Genomic DNA, 20,820 nt, shown 5'->3' with positions numbered 1-20,820 from the left:
GGTGCTAGAGAGGTAGCTGACAGTTCTACATCTGGATCTGCAGGCAGCAGGAAGAGACAGACACTAGGCCTGGCTTGAGCCTTCGAAACCTTAAAGCCCTCTCCTGGTGACACACTTCCTCCAACAAAGCCACACCTCCTCTAAGGAGGCCACACCTCTCTGATGTCCAAGCATTCAAATCTATGGGTCCATGGGGCCCAGTCTCATTCAAACTCCCGCAGTCTCTTACAGACTATCCTTTCCAAACAAAGAAGCACAGAGCTGGCAGCCCCTCTTTCATCGAACTCACCTTCCACCTTCCCCATTCTTGCTTGTGTTTGTGTAGGATAGCAGCAATTAATTCCTTATCTACCAGATGAATTAGATTCTTCTGTCTGTTGCCATCCATGTGCTTTGAAAGCTCCCAGAATGGCAGAGATACAGAAACTGGATCACCCTCCATTAGGTAAGTGAATTGTTTCCCCTCCTGATGGATTAGGCACATTTGCGATGATAGGTTCCTATTTGGGTGCCCATTCCCCTCCCCCAACACACATGCATTCTCCACATAGACAATGATGTAACGTTAAATAAAGAATATGTTTAACTTGGGATTGACCAGTACCTTTGAACAACCAGACATGAGGAAGAATTTGAGTTCTTTAGTGTCTCCTTGTTCTGATCCTGTGATAAACGTCCTGCCCAAACCAACTTGCGGAGAAAAGGACTTGTTCGGATACATTTCTATGTCACGGCCATCACTGTCCATCACAGAAGGAATTCAGGGCAGAAACCTGCAGGCAGGAACTGCAGCAGAAGCCATGGAGGAGAGCAGCTCCCTGTGCAGCTCCCTGGCTTGCTGCCCGTGGCTTGCTCAGCTTGCTTGCTTAGACAACCTGGGAGCACCAGCCGAAGGAAGGCAACATCCACAGTAAGCCGGTTTCTCCCTATCAATCATTACTTGAGAAAGTGCCACAAAGTCATGCTAATAGGCCAGTCTGATGAAGGCGACTCACCCACTAAGGTCCCCTCTTCCCAGGTGACTCTAGTTTGGGTCATGGTGGCAAAACTGACCAGCACAGCTCTGCTAACTATCGCTTTCCAGCTTTCCTACTAGGGGTGAAATGTATCAGGTTCACGGTGTAATCTGCAGATCTATCATTGATCTCTAGTCAGATGAGGGAGGGATGGAGAAAGAGATGGAGATAAACTTTTCACATTTGTAAACACGGTAACTTATGAGTAGATGTGGGCAGATTGGTAGTGTTAACATTCTCTACTACAACCTGAGGACTGGTTCTAAGAGAGAACACACACACCATGTGCACACACACATACATACATACATACATATATATACATATATATTACACACACAACACATGCACACATACCACATATACCACACACACATACCACATATACTACACACACACATACCACATATCACACACACATACCACACAAACATACACACACACACACACAACACACACATACCACTTCAAACCAAACCACTGCTGTTCAGATTACAAGCTCCTGTGGCCTGAGTTGGGTGTTGATTATTCTTTGTGGTCTTGAGTAGCACATAGCCAAGTCATTAAGCATGATCCATTGATTACGACCTGAATGTGGTTCTGTGGTGTTGGACTGCGATGTCAATGTTGTGCTGTGGACAACTAGCTTCTCAAAACAGGTGAGCTGTGTCCTATTTCCAAAACTAGGAAATGGAGGAGACAAAGGCAACAGCCCTTACTCTACATTGTTAAACCAGCTTGTGGTAGACTCAAGGTGGACCAACTCAAATTCCTCTGGTCCAGACTTCCCACTGTGCCTCCGTGGCTCAGTGAGAGCTCTACACAAGAGCTTCATATGCATATGTCCGAGACTATGTGCTCTGTGATGCCCACACAAGTGTCTGGCTATACAAAGGAAATTAAAGGTGAGAAGAAAAGCAACAACCCCTGCCCATCTTCATAAGAAGAAGGTCTTTGTTGGTGCCTGTGTTCAACAATATGAGTTTCATATTCTCCCAGGTCTAGTGCCCTCTTTGTATGCCGTTGCCCTCCAAAAATGGCTGCCCAGACCGTGTGAGTGCTTCTGTAGATGGTGTCTGTCGCTCTGTTATCCGTAAGATTCCTTTAATATTTTGATCACCATTTTAGTGTGCTAAATGCTCTCAATGAAAGTAGTTAATCAGGCAAATAAAATGAGTTCAGAATCAGCAACTCGGACACCTGTGCAACCAGCACATTCCATCAATCTAGGTAGTAATTAGATGCTAATAGGTAGCGACTATACAGTGTGTGTGCGCGCGGAGCTTGGCTTTTCTCTCCCCCAAATGTAAATAGCTTTACTGGGGTTGGGGGTTGCTGATTACAAAACCAATACATTCTTACTGTTTTAAAAGCATAAAGACATCTATGGAGTAGACAAAGAACAGTCTGACCCATAAATTCCCTTTACCACCCCATCTGAAAAGAATGAGAAAAAGAAACACGTAGATTCCATCCTTGGTTTTTTATTACTGTTCTGTCAGGACATAGAGGGGCAGTTAATAAATACGTTCTTTCCACTTAAAGCATATCTTTAATATTGTAAATATGCCCCTTGCATAATGATATATAATTTATATATATGTAAATATGTGTACCACTGTATGTGTGTGCACACATGTACACTTTATATAAACAAACACAGAGATATGCACACATCTTATATTATACTCTTGTTTTGTCTTCAATTTATTTGTTACACACTTAACCATGATACCCATCCTTATATAATATACATCATTATACAATTGCTTGATTACTCCCTTAGGAAAATCTTCTGGGAATAGAATAACAAGGCTGCATTTTATTAATTTATATATTTAATATTTAGAGGCTTAGCACACAAAACTGGTTTCTACACAAGAGACAATAAATAGAAAATTAATAGTGCCCCTTATATAGAAAACACTCGTGAAAGGGTAGCTGTGAACACAAAGGAGTGATTGTCAGGATGTACGGACCCCTGGTTCTCTTCATTGTGGATGAACTTGAGGAGGGACTCCCTCAGACAGGAAGGTCTGAGCATGGGTGAAGCTGGATCTTCTCTGTCACAGCCCTACATCTGACTAGGTACCGCTGTCCCCGGGTACCACAGTCTCATCCCCAACAGAAGAATCCACCAGGCACCATGCAGAGTTTGTCTCCAGCACCAGGGGAAGAGTGAGGAGTAAGGGACACCTCCTAGTGACATGTTCCAGGTCATGCATCTCTATGTGGGGTGTGGATGGGAGCTTGGGACAGACTTGCCTTGATTCCTCCAGCAGGCACTCCAATGGGGCACTTAGGGAACGAAGGTGTTCTATTGCCACCTGATGCTGTGTTCACAGTGCCTTCTACCCCATCTCTGCAGAGCCATGGAGCTACAGCTCTTGCCTCATGTAGAAGGGACAGGGGCTTTTCTCCCTTTCTCCCTCAAGCCTTGCTTCATTCTGCACCTTCGCTCTCAGTGACCTCAGTGATCCTGGTAGATTAGGACTGCTGGAGTCCGGCTACCAGAAAGGTTAGTCCAGCTCCGGACTCATGAGCAGAAAGCTTGCTGGGCAGCCTGCTCTTCCCAGACAACGGGTGCTTCCTCTTCAGTCCTTACAGAAGGTACAGCAGGCTCTGACCCAGGGCTGCAGGAGACCAGTATTCAGAACACTACATATTCTAATGTCCTTAATCTGCAGGTGCCTGTGGTGTCTGCAGACAAAGGTGCCCTAGCACAAAGGTGCTTGCTAATATTCCAGCTCCCCGGAGTAATCCCAGGCATTGTTTATCCTCAGCCGTTCATGGAGGCAAACTCTGAGTGTCTGTAGTAGACGTGTGATGGAATGTCAGATGAAAGTCAGGGTCCCAGTGGCTGGAGAAATTGGAGTTGTTCTTTGTTGGTCCCTGAACGACTCAGAAGGTACTGCATAGTGAACAGGTATGAGGGATTTGAAGTCACTTTGTCCTGTGTATCTGAGCCTCAGTTTCCTTTTTATAAAAATCCTTCTGGCTGCTGTGGTGCAAAGGTGTTTACAGGAGAGGGCTAGGGTGCAAATAGCTGTCTTGCCTCTTTAAAGTGACTGAGGAGTGGTCATTATTATTAATATTATTACTCTTTCACTATTGGTTAAAAAACCAAAACTGTGTCCATGACTTTGTGATCCATTTTGTGAATGAATGTTCATAAGTGCATGTGTGTGAGTGAATGTGGGTATGATTGTACCTGTGTGGGAGAGCATGTGTGTGATATGTCCACTCACAGAACTGCATGGGTGTGGGTGTGCATGTGTGTCAATGTTCATATGGCTGCATATATGTGGGTATGACTATACCAGTGTATGAGCATATGTGTGTATTATATATGTTCATACGGTTGCATGTTTGTGAATGTGGGAGCATGTATGTGATTGTTGTATATGTTCATATGGCTATATACATGTGGGGCATACATGTGTGTTAGGTCTTTTATTTGTTCATATGGCTTCTTGTGTGTGTATGTGGTTGTGTGTGTGCAGTTTTGTATGACTGCATATACAGGGTAGCTTATTGAACAAGAGCTTCCCAATTATTCTAGCCTGGCTGGTTGTCAAACCTCGGTGATCTGCCACGCTCCACTTCCTAGTGCTGGGATTACAAGCCCTCCACTAGGACTGGCTAAGAATCCAAAAACAAGAACTTTGTTGACCAGACCATCTCCCCAGCCCCTAGTTTTGAAAACCACCCATCCATCAATATCTGGAGCACAATACTGTGAGGATAGAGTGGGCGGCACAAGAGGTTGAGGGCAGGGAGCTGACTCCATGTTGGGGAAGACCCTTACCCGTTCTTCTTGAGCACAGCATTCTTTGCCCCTGTTGCTATAAGGATACTATTGTTGAGCACTGTCACTGGTCTTTCAGGAGGAGGAACAAATCCTCATCTCACACAGGGTGGAGAGCGCCAAAGAGACTAGTACCTGGTCCAGGTCCTTCCACAACTGTGGTCACCATGCAAGTCCCACTGAGACAACTTTTGGCTCCTGCAAGTGTGGCTGCTGTCTGTGCTACCTGTCTTGTGCTTGGTGAAGGCCTCAGAACAGAGTGCTGACCCTTGGTCCACGTTTGCTTTGGGCTCTTCCTGGTGTCTCCGGGATGTGAGCTCCTGAATCGCATCACTCTGCTGCCCGGTTGGAAGAACAGCTTATCCCGAGCAGACAAATGAGTCTGTCTGAACCTGACTCCAGTTTGCTTCCCGGCTCCAGCCCCAGGAGAGCTCACCTAGTCCCCTCCCATCAATCTAGCTGAATTACAAGTTTAAACCAAACTGACATTCTAGAAGCAATAATTGGCTTAATATTCTCAAGGAGCAGAAGATGGTAATTTCCCTGGGGACCACAAAAGCATAACCCAGTGCTGAGGTTCCAGAAAAGGATGGCTGGGATGGGCTTGAAGTCTGTGTGCAAACGGAGTCGTTGCTGTCCCCATGGTCACTCCCCCCCCATGGAAGCATACCGTCCCACTGCTATTTTAGCTGACATCCTCTTTGTAACTTTAAGCAGTGTTCTTTAAACATTTCTAAACTTTTGCAATTCCTCCCCGAAACCATGCTATGAATTTGCTTGTCACTGTAAGCCGTACACAAAGAGAGAGACACAGCAAGCACAAAGATATCAGGAAGTGGTTTTCCTAGCAACAGTAATCATCTGAAAGATCCCAGAACATCCTCTCTATTCATACAGCATTTCGTGTTTTGAATAGTGCTGACAGGTGAAGTGGATTCATGGTATTTAATACAAAAAAAAATATTGCTGGGGATTGGTGCTGCACAAAAGCACAAATATCCATACTATTCACAGGCAGCTGAATTCACTGTTTTTATATCTATCTAGATTATTTAGCGAGGGACAATTGCGAAAGCAAATACTCACCTGCTCGCCGAATGACTAATCCGGGTGTATTATGGAAAGTCTGATTCCCCAGACTTCCTTTGGGCAACTGGGACACCGCTCTAAATCAAATCCGGCCTGCTCTGTGCGTGACAGCTTTGTTCAGGGCTTGAATGATAAAGAGACTTCCTGCTTGCCAGGTCCCTGGGCAGATGTGGCCAGAGCTGCCGGCGAAGTCCTCCACCCCAAGGAGTGCTATCTGGTTATTGCCTTGAGTTCATCAGGAACTCTCCTATCGCTCTTCCTGCTGCCTGTGAGCGGTGGTCCGAGTGAATTTATCCCTGAGGACTTAAATAAAGGAATAAAAATCAAAACAAAGGCAGAGGTGCCTGTGGGGATGTACTAGAGAGACAGAGAGAATCAGAGACAGAGGTAAAGAGACGTACAGACTGAAAGACAGAAGAGGGGACAGCAGAGAAAGTCCAAGGCTCCCTAGAAGAGTCCGGGGGGATCTAACCTGTGTGGAGTCTAATTCTATAAAGAACGAAAATCCAGGGCTGGTGACAGGGCTCAGCCTGTAAAGGCACGTCTGCCCAGTCTGTCCCTGGGATGCACGCAGTAGGAGGAAAGAACCAACGCCAGCAGGTTGTCCTTTGACCCCCATGTGTATCACAGATGCCCCCAAAGAAATAAACAGCCGCAAAAGCTCTTGTTCCTATTTTTAAAAAGAATTGAAGTACTCAAAAGCCGTACAACCATCTCCTCCATGTGGATCCAGTAGGGCTTATCATTACTGTTTTTTTGTTGTTGTTGTTTTCAAATTCACGTTCTACGAACCTACACTTGAGCGAATCTGTGCTGGACAGAAGGTGCCAAGGGTGAGGATTTTCAGTCTTCGCTTTGGAAGTGAGCTGAGGAGAGAGCATGAGAGAAAGTCCTGAGAAGTTTCTCATGTCTGCACGTACTGAGTCCTGATCTTCAAGGTTTTCATCTTCCTGATCACAAGGAATGCAGATAGTCCAGGATCGTCATATGTAGGTCTGGGTTTCAATTCTAGCTGTGTTATCAAAGACAATTTCTAAAAAAACGTGCCTGTCACATTTGCCCTATAAGCCAATTGGACGACTGAGCATGGCAAATTCTTTAACACTTCAAAAACATTGGAGTGTACATGTAAGTCATAGGAGGTACCCCTTAGAGACAAGTAAGTGAGGGCTGGGGAGACGACTCAGCGGCTAAGCCCTCGCAGCAAGCCCAGAGATCTGAATTTAGACCCACAGAACCCATATAAATGCTGGGTGCTCATGGCAACTTACCTGTGATTCCAGCCTCAAAAGACAGACAGAGATCACCGTAACAAGGTAGTTATGCAACTGAACTCTGGGTTTGACTTAAAAATCCTCACCTCGAGAAGAATAGGTTGGACAGTATGTATATACATGGAAAGAAGAAAATGAAACAAGCCATGTACATGATAGCGGCAATAGTCTGCAGTTTACACTCCTATGTGTTTGTCGCTCTTGGATTGTAGTTGACACGCATGGGCCATAGAAATCTCACTGTATTTGAGGCCATTTAAGGTGCATCTCCTAGGACCTGGGGAAATGACTGGGTCAGGAAACTGCTTGCTTTGCAAATATGAGAACCTGAAGTCCATCTCCGGGATCCAAGTAAACAAAAGCTGAGTGTGGAATTCACCCTTGTAATTCCCAGGCTAGAGAGGCAGATACAGGAGGATCACAAGCCTAGCAGACTTGGCCAGCTCTGGACCGTGAGAGACCCGAGATCACAAAAAGGTAAATGGTGTTTACGCAAATAGACAAGGAAACTATCGTTCCCATCCATGCACACCCATGCATCACATCAGGAAGTTATCCTCCCCATCCGTGCACATCCATGCATCACATCAGGAAGTTATCCTCCCCATCCATGCACATCCATGCATCACATCAGGATGTCATTTTCTCCATACATCCACATCCATGCATCACATTAGGAAGCAATCATCTCTGTACATGAGCATTTATGCATCACATCCAACACATGTGCACGCACACAAATAACACAAGACAAGGATCATGTACTCTAGCATCAAGAACTCCCAGATTTCTTCAAAGATATCTCTGAGGAGATGTGTGTGGGATGGGAGAGGTGTGCTCTGTGTATAATACTGACAGATTAGGAAAATTTCAACACATGCCTTCAGGGAAATGGATAAAGACACATTGGCATGTTCGTACAGTGGTTAAAGGCAGGGATTGTAGTGATCACAATGGTGACATCTCTAAGACACAAACCTTAGCTCCTGAAATAAGAGGAGATGTCACACCATTTATAGCATGTTTATTAAGGATACAATCCAAATGTATTTTGCAGAGCACATATAAAACACTCTTTGGTGGGTTTAAAATAATATTCTCAGTTAGCAGATTGTGAGCTAAAAGAGTTAGGAACATGGATAGAGCCTGGCCAACACCCCAGAAGTTCTTCTAGCACTGTTAGTACACATAAGGATTTAGAACTGTACAAGGAAATTCCTTTTTTAGCAAAAATCATGAATTTTTCATCATTATACCTATTTATTTATTTGTATGTGTGTGCATATGCACACAACTGCACACACATGCAAGTGCCAGACTCTCTGACCCAGGAGTGTCCAAAGATTACCCTGCCTCCATCAAAAGTGGAGACTTCTGCTGCATCCCAGAAGCACTGAATGGATAATGGATGTGTGTTCTCCCACCTGGCTTTGGACGGCTTCTGGAGACTCAAAGTCAGGCCTTCTCTCTTGCACAGGAAGCTCTTTCTCTGGGGAACTGCAGGCCCAGCATAAGTTCCATGATTCTTTGCAACCAGTTCACCTTCTAAATGCTAGGCATGCTCCCAGCTTCATGGCGGGTGATAGAAGGGAATGGTAGGATTTATGAGTTTCTCCATTCTCATCACTCTATAAAATGCAACTGTACAAACCCCAGCATGCTGGAGTTGGTGAGAAGGGACAGTGTATGGTAAAGGGAACAGTCAGAGAAAAGCCACCAGAGAATAACCAGACATGGTACCTCGTGGACACAAAGACTGTGTGATTCCACGGTTTTAAAACAAATAACCTATGTGAGTTTAAAACTATGTCCCATCTACTATACTAGTAAACACCAATACACAGAGGGATAAAGAGATAAATGAGACATGACCATGGCCCCACAAAATCTGCCTATCAATAGTGCATGAATGAGGAAAGAGATAATAAATCAGCTCTCTGAGAAAGAACTTGTGAAAGCCCAGCATTGTTGGCTGACACAAAGTTCATCCATGGGAGGGACCAAGTGAAGGGGTCTACAGAAGGGGTCATGGAACACTCTCAGGAGAGAAAACAACCCCAGTTTTAAAGTTCTGACACACGTGGTATAAAGCCACTTGATCAAGCAGTCTTCCACACTGTTCTTCGGTTGCTATTCTTGTACAATTGCTCTGTCCTCAGTACTGGGGGAAGAGGCTATTAAAATCAGTTATGTCTTCATCTTGTGGTAGCCTATAGTGGACTGGAGAGTTCTAGCACAAATCTGGACTCCCTGATCCAGGACACAGTGATGAGATTCGGCAGCCAGCAAGAAACCTGTTGTGGGATTCCCCTCTGTATGTTATGTTTTATTATCATCAATTATTAAAGAAGCTCTTTTGGCCAATGGCTTAGTAGAATAAAACCAGGCAGAAAATCTGAACAGAGATATAGAGAGAAAATAGGCAGAGTCAAAGAGAGGCCATGTAGCTGTTGAAGGAGAAAGACACTAGCCACCAGACTGAACCTTCCTGGTTGGCCACAACCTCTGGGTGATTCACAGATTAATAGAAGTGGGTTAGTTTAAGATGTAAAAGTTAGCTAGAAATATGCATAAGCTATTGGTAAAACAGTGTTGTAATTAATGCAGTTACTGTGTGATTATTCATGTCCAGGCAGCCAGGAAACAAACAAGCAGTCTATGCCTAGGGGGCTGCTCATTTGTCCTGGCTGCCCAGAACTGAAATAATCACACAGAAGCCATATTATTTAAGTCACTGCTAGGCCCATTAGAGCCAGCTTCTTACTGAATAACTCTTACATATTAATTTAACCCATCTCCATTAATCTGTGTGTTGCCATGTCGCTGTAGCTCCAGTGGGGCTACATGATTTCTCTCTGACTCTGCCTCTTTTCTCCCAGCATGCCATTTAGTTTTCCCCACCTACTTAAGTTCTGCCCTATCAACAGGTGAAGGCAGTTTCTTTATTCATTAATGGTAATCACAGCATACAGAGGGCACATCAAAATAGCACCAGAACAACCGGGGCTAACACGCATGGCCTGCTACCCACTTAGGATCTGAGTCCTTGTACACCTGCTCAGGGTTAAGAGGAGAGTAGCTGAGAGCATGCCTGCAGCTCAGTACCCCAGCCTCGGAAAGCAGCTGGATCAGGTCTGCTTGGCATGCACAGGCAGAAAAGCTTGGAAGATTCCTGTCACCATACATGGAAACATTTCCAGGCCATGCAGCATGCTGCATGGCAGGTTTAGCTTTTACTCAGACAAAAAGGGTTTATTTGATGCATGGTGCTTCCCAGAGTTGAGTTGTGAGCATGGCTCCCACTTAGCAATCCCAGAACTGGTGGTAAATGTACCTCAGGCCATATTCAAAGGCCAAGAGAGGCGGAGCCAACATCCAGGGCTGCTGTGACCACACTACTTACCATTTTAAAACGCTCCTTGTTAAAAAAGGATTTCAGATACCCAATAAAGACAGATTCATACAGAAATAAACCTCTAAAAATAGATCATAGTGTGTTTTAAAAATGTATGTAGGCTTGAGAGAAGAAAAAACAGTATAGACAGTTATAAAAAATAGTTTTTAAAAATAAAATGAAGTCTTTAAAGAGACAGAGTATAAACAGTCATAGATTTAAGGAGGAAAAAAGCCATGTAAAGATTAAAAAATGTACAGAAAGTCTGGATTATATATATTATTGTGGGTTTTTTAAAATTTTTGACTGTGAATGAGCTAAGTACAGAGAGATATTTCATTGTACAGGCTGCTAAACTAAACCAATATATACATTTTAAAGGTATTTTGACTTCAAAATTTGGGTTTAAGTATATGTTGCTTTGGAAAAGAAATTCTGCTTTTGTTTCCACAGAGGATAAAATGCTGTGGATTCCTTGCCATCTAATATGGTTTTATCAAACAAGAGCCTCTGAAGCAATGGCCCAGATGGTACAACATCCATGACAGCTTCAGGACTGCTGGCTGAGATGGACCTACTATACAAAATACCCCATAAAAGATCCTATTAACAACACCCCTAATTACCAAAAAGTAGTCTAGAAAACATTACCCCAGTTTCCTAAATGATTGTTTATAAATGTTTGTTTACATTTATAGGGTTTACATTTAAGTGCTATAGAGATGAAAACTTTGCATTGCTATGGATCTTGGTTTACTGATACACATTTAAGGTCAATTTTGTTATATGTATATTTCTGCTCTTGATTAAGGTATTGTATCTGTGCAGCTCATTTAAAAGTGTAATGTATAATTAAAAATACAGATTAATAGATAGTTATCTATAATATTCAAACTTGTAGTCATGTTTGTTAGGTTTTCAAGATGTTCTGAGATATATTTCAGGTGGATAGGTATTCTTTAAATCTTTCAAAGACTTACAAAATACAGCATTTAAAATATTTTAAGAACTCAGACTTTTCTCAACAGTAAGACATGTCTGCTCCTGGCAGTATCAACTACTTCAAGAGGATAATGGGCATCAAAGAGGCTCCTAATGGAGTTTGTTAGCCATTTGGGTAAGAAACTGCTCTTGCCTGGACTTCTTCATGGTATACTGCATGAACTGGACATGCAAAACCCACAAAAAGTGGCTGCCAAACTTTCCTAAAAGTTACACAGTCTTTCGGGGCTCTTGTTTCAAAAATAAATAAATAAAAAACCACAAAAAACTGCTAGGTATTCTGCAGGATACAGAAGAGAGCATCTAATAAATTTTGCCATTACAAGGCAAAAAAGATATTCAAATTTCCTGCTTCATGGAAAAGTCTGTCAGATATTATAGGCCTAAAGGCTGAAGATGGATGCCCCAACATTACAGAAAAACTTTGGGTGACTAACCAGACAGCGATATGTCTTTGCCAATTCTATAACTTTAGAAGTTGCTTACAATGCACTTCTTATTTACTTAGGTAATATATCCTTCTAGGGTCTTTAAAGAGTTGAATATGGATAGTTATAGTTATAGTTTTCCTTAGTTCTGATGATGGATAAATTAGATATAAAACTTTCCAGATACAATTAGACAAATATTATAAGTGCAGTTTTTGCTTGATACCTGTTTTATTATATGTAATTTTTCTATGTTAAAGTTAAAACCTTCCTTTTTATTTAGACAGAGAAGGGGAGATGATGTGGGATTCCCCTCTGTATGAATATGTTTTATTACTATTGGTTATTAAAGAAGCTCTTTTGGTCAATGGCTTAGTAAAGCCAGGTGGGAAATCTGAACAGAGATATAGAGAGAAAGTAGGCGGAGTCAAAGAAAGGCCATGTAGCTGCCAAAAAAAAACAGATGCCGGAGAACCTTACCAGTAAACTACAAGCCCCATGGTGATACATGGATTAATAGAAATGGGTTAATTCAAGATGTAAGAGTTAGCTATAAGTATGCATAAGCCACTGGCCAAACAGTATTGTAATTAATATAGTTTCTGTGTTATTATATGGGTCTGGGCAGCCGGGAAATGAACAAGCAGTCTTCAACTACAAAAACCTATGAACTGAAATAGAAACAAATGACCCTTCAGTTTGAGAAACTCTTAACTATGTTTAGCATTTTGGTCCATTTAATTCCAGCCATAGATGTGGTGGAATTAGTCTCAGCAGTAAACGCAGAGGAATTACCTGTATTGGTGGCTGTTTGTACTGGCTTAAAACCTGCAGTTTTGTACACAACACTAAGACCCTTAAAGATATCCTTAAGGCAGGGTGTGGAAAAATTGCTCAGTGGTAAAAAGTACTTGTTGCTCTTGCAGAGGATCCATGTTTGAGTCCCAGAACCCACATGTGGCTCGGGACCATCTCTAACTCCAGATTCAAGGGATCAATGCCCTCTTCTGACCTCCATGAACACCTGGCATACACATGGTACACTTACATACAAGCAGGCAAAACACTTATCACATTAAAAAAAGATGTAGTAAGAAGTCTGAAAACACGGTGTATATTCACCACCATTCAAAAGCATAGTAGTTATTAGACAACCCACCAGATCATGTTACTTAATGTTATAAAGAAACTGCTTATTGCCAAGTTCCTTTGAAAATATTTTGATAACTGATTATATTTAAATATAAATTCTTTGTAATCCTGTGTATTTTATACCCCGTGTGAATGTTATTCTGGATGTCCTTGATTGCCACAGGGCCCAATAGAATGAAATCGTTAAGAGTTATTGCCTGGCTTAAACAAGTGAAATGGAAAAGGAATCAAATGACAATTAAGGCCGTGGTAGGGAGGCAAGCAGCCCAGAGAAAGTCTGATAGGGCGAGGCAGGGAAGCGCCCTCTGCGAAATCAGGCCTTGAGCTGTGCCATAAAGGTGTATAACTTAATCATCAGAGAGTCTATGAAAGGATGCTCCAGAAGACACCGATAGCATGTGTATGCATGCCCAGAGAAGGCAGGCCTTAGGATGCCATGGGTGGGGCCACAGCAGTATGGCTTGGGTGCCAGTACTGTGCAGATGGGTGGCAGACAGGTGTGAGATGGGGGCAGAGAGGTGGGCAAGAGTTTCACAATCTGAACTGGAGCATTTGTGAGAAGGTGCGAGGAAGAAACTGAGATAGGATCCAGGGATCGCAGGTGATGTGGTGAGTGTGGCCCAGAGCCAGTTGCCCTGTCAAAGAGAGGAAAGGTGAGATTGCACAGGCCTGTAGGGCCTGGGCACCGTAACACTGGAATAATCTGTGATCCCAAGGGCATTCCTTGTCCTGATGTGCTAGTCTCCCGACCACCTGCCCTCATAGAGCCCACCTGTGAGCTGGTATCTCATTAAAGGGTCTTTGGCCAAGCTGAACCCGAAGATGGCCAGCCAGGAGTGCCTGTGGATTCCAGCTTCCCAGATTCAACTGACCACGAATAGAAAACACTGGGGAAAATTGTCAAACAGACTTTCCTTTCTTACCATTCTCTGTTAAATAACTCAGCATAACTAGTCATATAGAGTTTGTATTGTAGTCACTAGTGTAAGTAATTTAGAGGTTACTTAAGTGACATGACAGTGAGTGGTAACGAGATGGAAAGGCTGCACTGTTTTGTACAAAGGACTTGAGCCTCTGGTTGACTGTGGTATCCCAGGGGTTGTTGGTGGTGCTGAAACCCATCCTCCATGGGTACTGAAGGATGGGCGTGTGCACACGTATGCACACACATCTTGATTCTGTCCTCAGGTTACCATTGTGCATGATAGTTATGTCTTTTAAAGTGATTATCAACTTGAACTAGGAATTCTGACCTTGGGGAGAGACAGATGAGAAGGTTCCTGGGAGGCCAGAGTTGCAGCCTTTTATCAACAGATGACTCCACAGCCTGATTTTGTGTGTGCTTGGTTGTAGACACCTTCTTCAGGATATGTTACTGCTGGGTTAGTAGTGCCCTTAGGGCGAGCACCTTGCTCCTTGTAATCCATGGTCTTTGACAAACCACCAAAGGGACACTTGTTTGCAGTGTGGGAGCTGAAGCAAAAAGCCCGAGTAACACCTTGCTCAACCTCACACAGAAACAAGCTCCCAACACACTGCAAGCAGTCTTGTCTGGAGGTTTAAAAGGGGACGAGTGGTGAACGATGTCATGTAGTTGGTGGAGAGTTTACCTAGCATGTAGTGGGCCCTGGGTTCCACCTCCAGTGTGGTGACTGACACCTGTGACCCCAATACTTGGGAGATGGAGGCAGAAGGTCCAGAAGTTTAAGTTCATCTTTGGCTATGTAGGGAGTTTAAGGGGCCAACCTGGGTTACATGAGAACCTGCCCTAAACTATAAATCCATAAATAAATCTGAGTAGGAAAGACTTAACCAACATGGACTTTGAGGAGGAGGACCAAAGGTCCATGCTTCCTCTCCGAAGGCAAACAAGCTTGAAGTACACAAGGTGAGACAATGGCCCCTGACTCCTGTGGTCACCTCAGAGCAGACTTCTTCCCTGAAAGCCACTCAGGGGACTTCCTGTACAACTGGGCTTCCTGTCCTTTGGGACTTCCTGCCCCTCGGAATGTCCCACAGATTGAAAACCCCTCTACTCCATCCATGAGAATTTCCCACGCTGTGGAGTCCTGTGAATGCGTCACCAGCCAGAGAAACACCTGTGTGGTATGGAACGCAATCGCTTGGCACTGTAGCCTGTCAGGTTGCCGTATAAAATGGATCACTTTTTAATGACATCTGAGAGAGGACAAGATGCAGGCTACAAACCAAGCTATCCAGGTGGGAACATCCTGCTGGGGGGGGAGGGCTGTGTCGTCACTTTTCAAATTCATTCTTTACTTCAGAATCTCAAAGAGCCCCACACCCCAAGCTCTTGTCTCCTCTCCAAGCCCTTCTGCTTCTTCATCCTGTCCTGTCCCTCCAAGGCAGCAGTTGCTGCTTCGGTTAGGAAAACTTTTCTCACGGACGTGTGAGAGACGTCTCTTTGGCATCCCAATGCTTTCACGTTATTTCCTTCTCCTTAGGATGTGGATGGAGGAGATTCAAGACAGCAGATGCACTGTGGGATCATTGGGGGATTCTTGTTGCAAGGGGCAGAGTACCAGACTCACAGTAACTGGAAAAAATAACTTATTTTTTAAATCATCTTTCCTAATAAGAACTCTGGAGACGCTCGCTTGCCGGGTTGGTTCGAGAAGGGGATCTGCAAACTCTGGCTCATGGGTCAAACCCACCCCCCCAGCCAGTTTTTCTTCTGCCTGAAAATTAAGTAAGTTTGCTAAGAAAACAGCAGCAGAGGGGGCCCACAGCGCTTAAATATTTAACTGTCTAGCCCTTTACAGACAAGCTCTCTGACCCCTGGTTCAGGATTCGATCTCTTTCGCCAGTCTCCAGCTTCTTGCCCTCTGCAGCTATAGGCGCTCTTTCCTGCTGGACCACAGCCCAGCTTCACACAGCATACCTGACTGAAGAGGAGAAAGCTATGTCTCTGATCTCTCTCTCTCTCTCTCTCTCTCTCTCTCCCAGAAGGCTGCAGCAGACTCTTTGATTCCCACAGGCTGGGACTCAAGCAAATGAAATACAAGCAGCAAGGGTAGCTGGGAGAAGACTGACTGGGGTCTTCCTGCTCCCCATGGGAGGAAACTTGTGCTGTGGGCTTGAACTGGACACTGCTCCCTTCTGCCGATGTGTGCTTACCAAACCAGTGCGGTCCTTAGGGCTGTTCATCATAGCACTCTAAGGTCTAAGGCTTGAGACCCAACCCAAACCACACACACTCTCCCCAGTGAGAGTAGGCAGTGCTGAAGGTACTAGGGCCAGCTCTGTGAAAGGCAGCCTGGAAGGAGACCTGTGAGATCAAATACCTGGTGTTTAAATCTAAACTTTTAGAACTGCTTTATATTATTATCTCTGACAGCTACTGGAGAACATATGAATATATATATATATATATATATATGAAGTTTTAATAATAACAGAAAGGTATGAAACTGCCAAAGTGGGTAGGAAGAATGTTCAAGGCCTTCACACTCTTATTTCTAAACACACACACAGGAGCCACCTACTGACTACATCTACACATGTGTGTGTAAAGTCCTACGTGCTGCATGTTTATGCACACATCCACATGTGTCAAGCCCCGTTAAGGGTGGCTGGCACTCTGTGAGGATCAGCGAAGCATGTTAGGAACTCCCGATCTCTTTCTGTAAAAAGTTTGCTCCTCTTCAATGGTGCTGGATAAGATGGTGACTCATTCTCACCCCAGAGAGTACGGGAAATTCCTTCGTTGGAACATCCCCCAATCATTATCAGCAGGACTTTTGTAAACATCAAAATTCTTAGAGGGGTGACTTTGAGTAAGAGACTTGAGAGAAAAATACCTTCACCCTTGACTTTATTCTCAGAGTGTGAGGGGGTAATTGGAAGTGGACAGGTTCATGTCGGATCAGAAACTCTTGTGTTGGGGGGCTCTAATATTCAATAAGGGCTTAGCTGTCTGAAAAAGTCACCAACGCCCCTCTCACTGCTTGGGACAACACAGGTGTACCTTGCTCTCTGGAGCCGCAGAGTTCTGGGGTTTGCAGGAAGGAGGAAAGTGGGTTCTGGTGGCTTTTGCTGGTCGTTTTACACCAGTGACCCCCCATCTTCTCTACAAAGCATATCCCGTGTGAGTCTTTGAGAATCTCCCGGTAGCCTTGGTGCTCTAGTGTTTTTCGGACTTTTCTCTATCACATGAGCTGTAAGTTTCCCTATGGAGGAAGAGGTATGTGGTGGTCCCTAATAGGACATGTCAGTGTAAAAGCCCCCTTCTACAGAGCTGGCCCAGGTCTATCCATCTCACATGGCACACCCTCCTTGACTTATGAGGATTAGTGCCCAAACCTGAGTGCTCCACACTGGGTATCTTTTGACACCAGTGCATTTCTACCGTGGGAGGCGACTGGAAAGGGTGTTCCTGGCGTTGTGGGTGATGCTACCAAGAAGAGCCATGAAGTTTAGCAGAGATGAAGAATGTTGGGAGTCAGTAAAAAATGGTGAGATGACAGATACATCTGCAGAAGTTCAGAAATGTTCTCTCCCTGGCGTGGGCCCTGACAGTCAGTATGTCTGCAAACAGTTGGCGTCTTTCATTTGCCAGTGGGAATAATGAAGATAATTGAATCAGGAATGAGCTCCACCCAGTTCAATTTCATATTGGAAATACTTGGTGTCCTGTAAGCACCTGTGCGCTGAGCCCTGCCAACTCTTGTTTAATAATTAAAGCCGGGACCCATTTATCCCCTCGCTGGGACAGGCTGGCATGAGGGTGTTTATTGATCTGGCATGACATCGCAAAGAGCACACTACTTCTGTTTGCCCCGCCACACCTGTCAAAGAATCACTGCTGTTGTTACCTGAGAGTGAGGCTGTCAGGAAATGGCAGTGAGGGTGATTTTGGGAGTCAGCTTCCCCCAGGAAGGAAGGCAGAGGCCCCGGAGAGCATTGCATCAAGCAAGAGGAGACTAGAGCTGATGCCTTGTTGGGTGTTTACACTGCTCCTGGTGACACCTTTGGAAGCTCTGTTTGCTTAGCTGCTGGATCTTCAGAGTGACCCGTGAATAATGGATGAGCCATTTGCCTTGTCTTAGGTGTGGGCTGCCGTGTTGTCTTGTAAAACAAGAACTATGGCGGATGCCTCTTATTTCCCATCAGCACCCTGTTTTCTCCACACTCTTGCTGAAGGCATAACAGTGTATTTTCCTCTGTTCTTGTCCAATGAGAAGATTACAAAATGTCACCTTAATAACTAAGATTTCTGGGTTAAGCGTGAGAGCTGCCTGGCTGTAAGTGCTACTGGACAGTTACGTAAATAATTCAGTGAGATCTTACGGCTTCATAAAATGGACGGCGGCATCTCTGGAGTCTCCGGCTCCTTCTGTGGGTCATCGGGAATGTATAAATAAGGACCATATTGGATTTCAAGTGATAAAAATCTGCTAGACGCCGCTGAAGCAAAACAGAGGGGATTTATGTTTGAAATATTTGGGGCTTCATTGACTGCACAACAGAAAGCAACCGTATCTATGGGAAGGGCTAGGGCCCAGGACTGAACTGCCTATGAGATTATGCTGTGAGGCTATTCTCTGTCCCTCTCAGAGTCTCTGCAATAGAGCACCATGAATGCAATGGGTTTTATATGACCCTTTGTTTCTGTTGCTTCAAATTGTTAATTCTCACCAGTTAAAGAAAGGATTGGCTCTTTGGCTGCAATCATTCCCAATCAAATCCCAAAGTTTGGAATTTTAGTAACCACTGGCATAGATAGATAATGCTTGTGTTTCCAATTTAATGCAGATCTAGCATTCCCCTTTTAGGAATTTTCCTCCCAAAACCCGTTCTCTGAGGTTTTAGTAGAAAAGGTACTTACCCAGCTGGCATGGGTGTGGGGGTTGTGGGTGGGCACACTCTATTGATAAGGAACCAGACAGGAAACTTGAGTGTGCTCAGGTCTTGTCAGCCACACGGTCTCTGTCACACGCAATCAACTCCGGCTTTGCACAAATGTACCCACAGACGATACACAAATGGATTCGTTCTGGTCTATTCCAATAAACTTTCCGAGCTGAATTTGGAATTTCATCTAACATTCGCATGTCAATAAATATCCTTTCAAAATTTTCCCCAACTACTTAAAAATATTAAAGAAAAACGTTCGTGGCCTGTCCAAGCCAGATGATGGGCTGGAATCAGTCCACAGGGTCAGAGGTCGACGATCCCTTCTCCACCAGCGTATTTCTGGTGACAGTGATGTGACCGATAATCATCCAAAGCAGCATGCCATCTCAGAAGCAGTCATCAAGCATTGGGGCAGTTTCGTGATGTGCGAGCTAAAAACGTAATGCCCTGGGCCTTCTTTCCCAGGGCATTCTTCTTTCCTGTAAAGGCTGAAGATTTTACGTGTACGTGGATGTCGGTGTGTTATATGCAGTCGTGTGTGTGGGTGCTGTTAGTTCCCTCCGGAACTTGACCTTGACCACCAAACCAGTGATCACCTGTGGACAGGTGCCTTTCCGCCTTCAGCTTGGTGATATGTGCACCCCTTAAAAGTGTTCCCCAGGTATAGCTCTTGCCTCTCTTGCCTCCTTTGCTTCTCTTGCCTTTCTTGTCACTTGCCTGTTCTCCCTGTCTGCCTGCCTCTCTCATGGCCCCACTCTGAGTTGGCCCTTTGCTTTTTTACTCCCCCCCCAGAAAACCTTTGCACTATATTGCATGTGGCATACCTTGGCAGGGCCCGACGAAAGGTATCCACTTGCCCCCTCTGCCTTTTAAAAATCTTTTCTGGTGTTCTCAGAAGCCAGAAGAGGAGTTCCAGGCAGTTATGAGGCACCTGGTGTGAGTGCTGGGAACTCAACTGCAGTCCTCTTTGAGAGCGTTACATGCTCTTAACCACTGAGCCAGCTCTCTGGACCTTGGTACAGAACAGTCTTGATGACGGCTCCTTACCATGTTTGAGAGTTTCCCCATCCTTATCCATCATCCAAATCCTTTCCAATTATCAACAGGGGCTCACTTATTGTTTCAAGATACTAACAGAAAGTCTACTCTAAAAACGTGTCCTTGCTTTCCTGAGTGTTAAGGAGAAACAACTCTAGCCATCACACCTAGTCTTCATTACTTGTTTGGCGTCCATCGTCTGCTCTTCTTTCCTACAATAGTACCCTGCTCTATAGAGGTTTGGGGGTACACTTCAAGACCTGGCAGCACTGTTTAAAGGGTAGCCATGGTTTCTAGATGAACATCATTTAAAATGGGTTTGAGGCCTCTTTTGGGCCCACTTTGGAAATTTAGATTCCCAACCCTGGGTTGATAAAATGGTAACAGCTGTGTTGCCATGCCTAGGCCGATGAGGCCTTTTCTCAAATACATGTGCCTTCGGTGTGATGTGTTCCTCTTAAAATTCATATTTAAGGAAAATAATTTGCATGGCATGTGTTAACATGATACTGTTGGCTTTTATGATTAAAATACAAAATAAAAAAATAGATCAGAGAAAATTGTGAAGAACAAGGATGCTATAAATTATAAACAGCACAGGGTCTGCTGAGCCCAGTGGCATCTGGATGTGATCCCAGCATCCATGAACTCAGGCAGAAGGATCACAAGCTTCAGGCCAGCCTGTGCTCCTTAGCAAGACAGGTCTCCAAAAGCTTTAAAAGGAGCAACAATGTGCTGGGAA

The sequence above is a fragment of the Myodes glareolus genome, chromosome 10 (assembly GCF_982192425.1).
Source record: "Myodes glareolus chromosome 10, mMyoGla1.1, whole genome shotgun sequence".
NCBI classification, from domain to species: domain Eukaryota; kingdom Metazoa; phylum Chordata; class Mammalia; order Rodentia; family Cricetidae; genus Myodes; species Myodes glareolus.
This window is presented reverse-complemented; position numbering follows the sequence as displayed.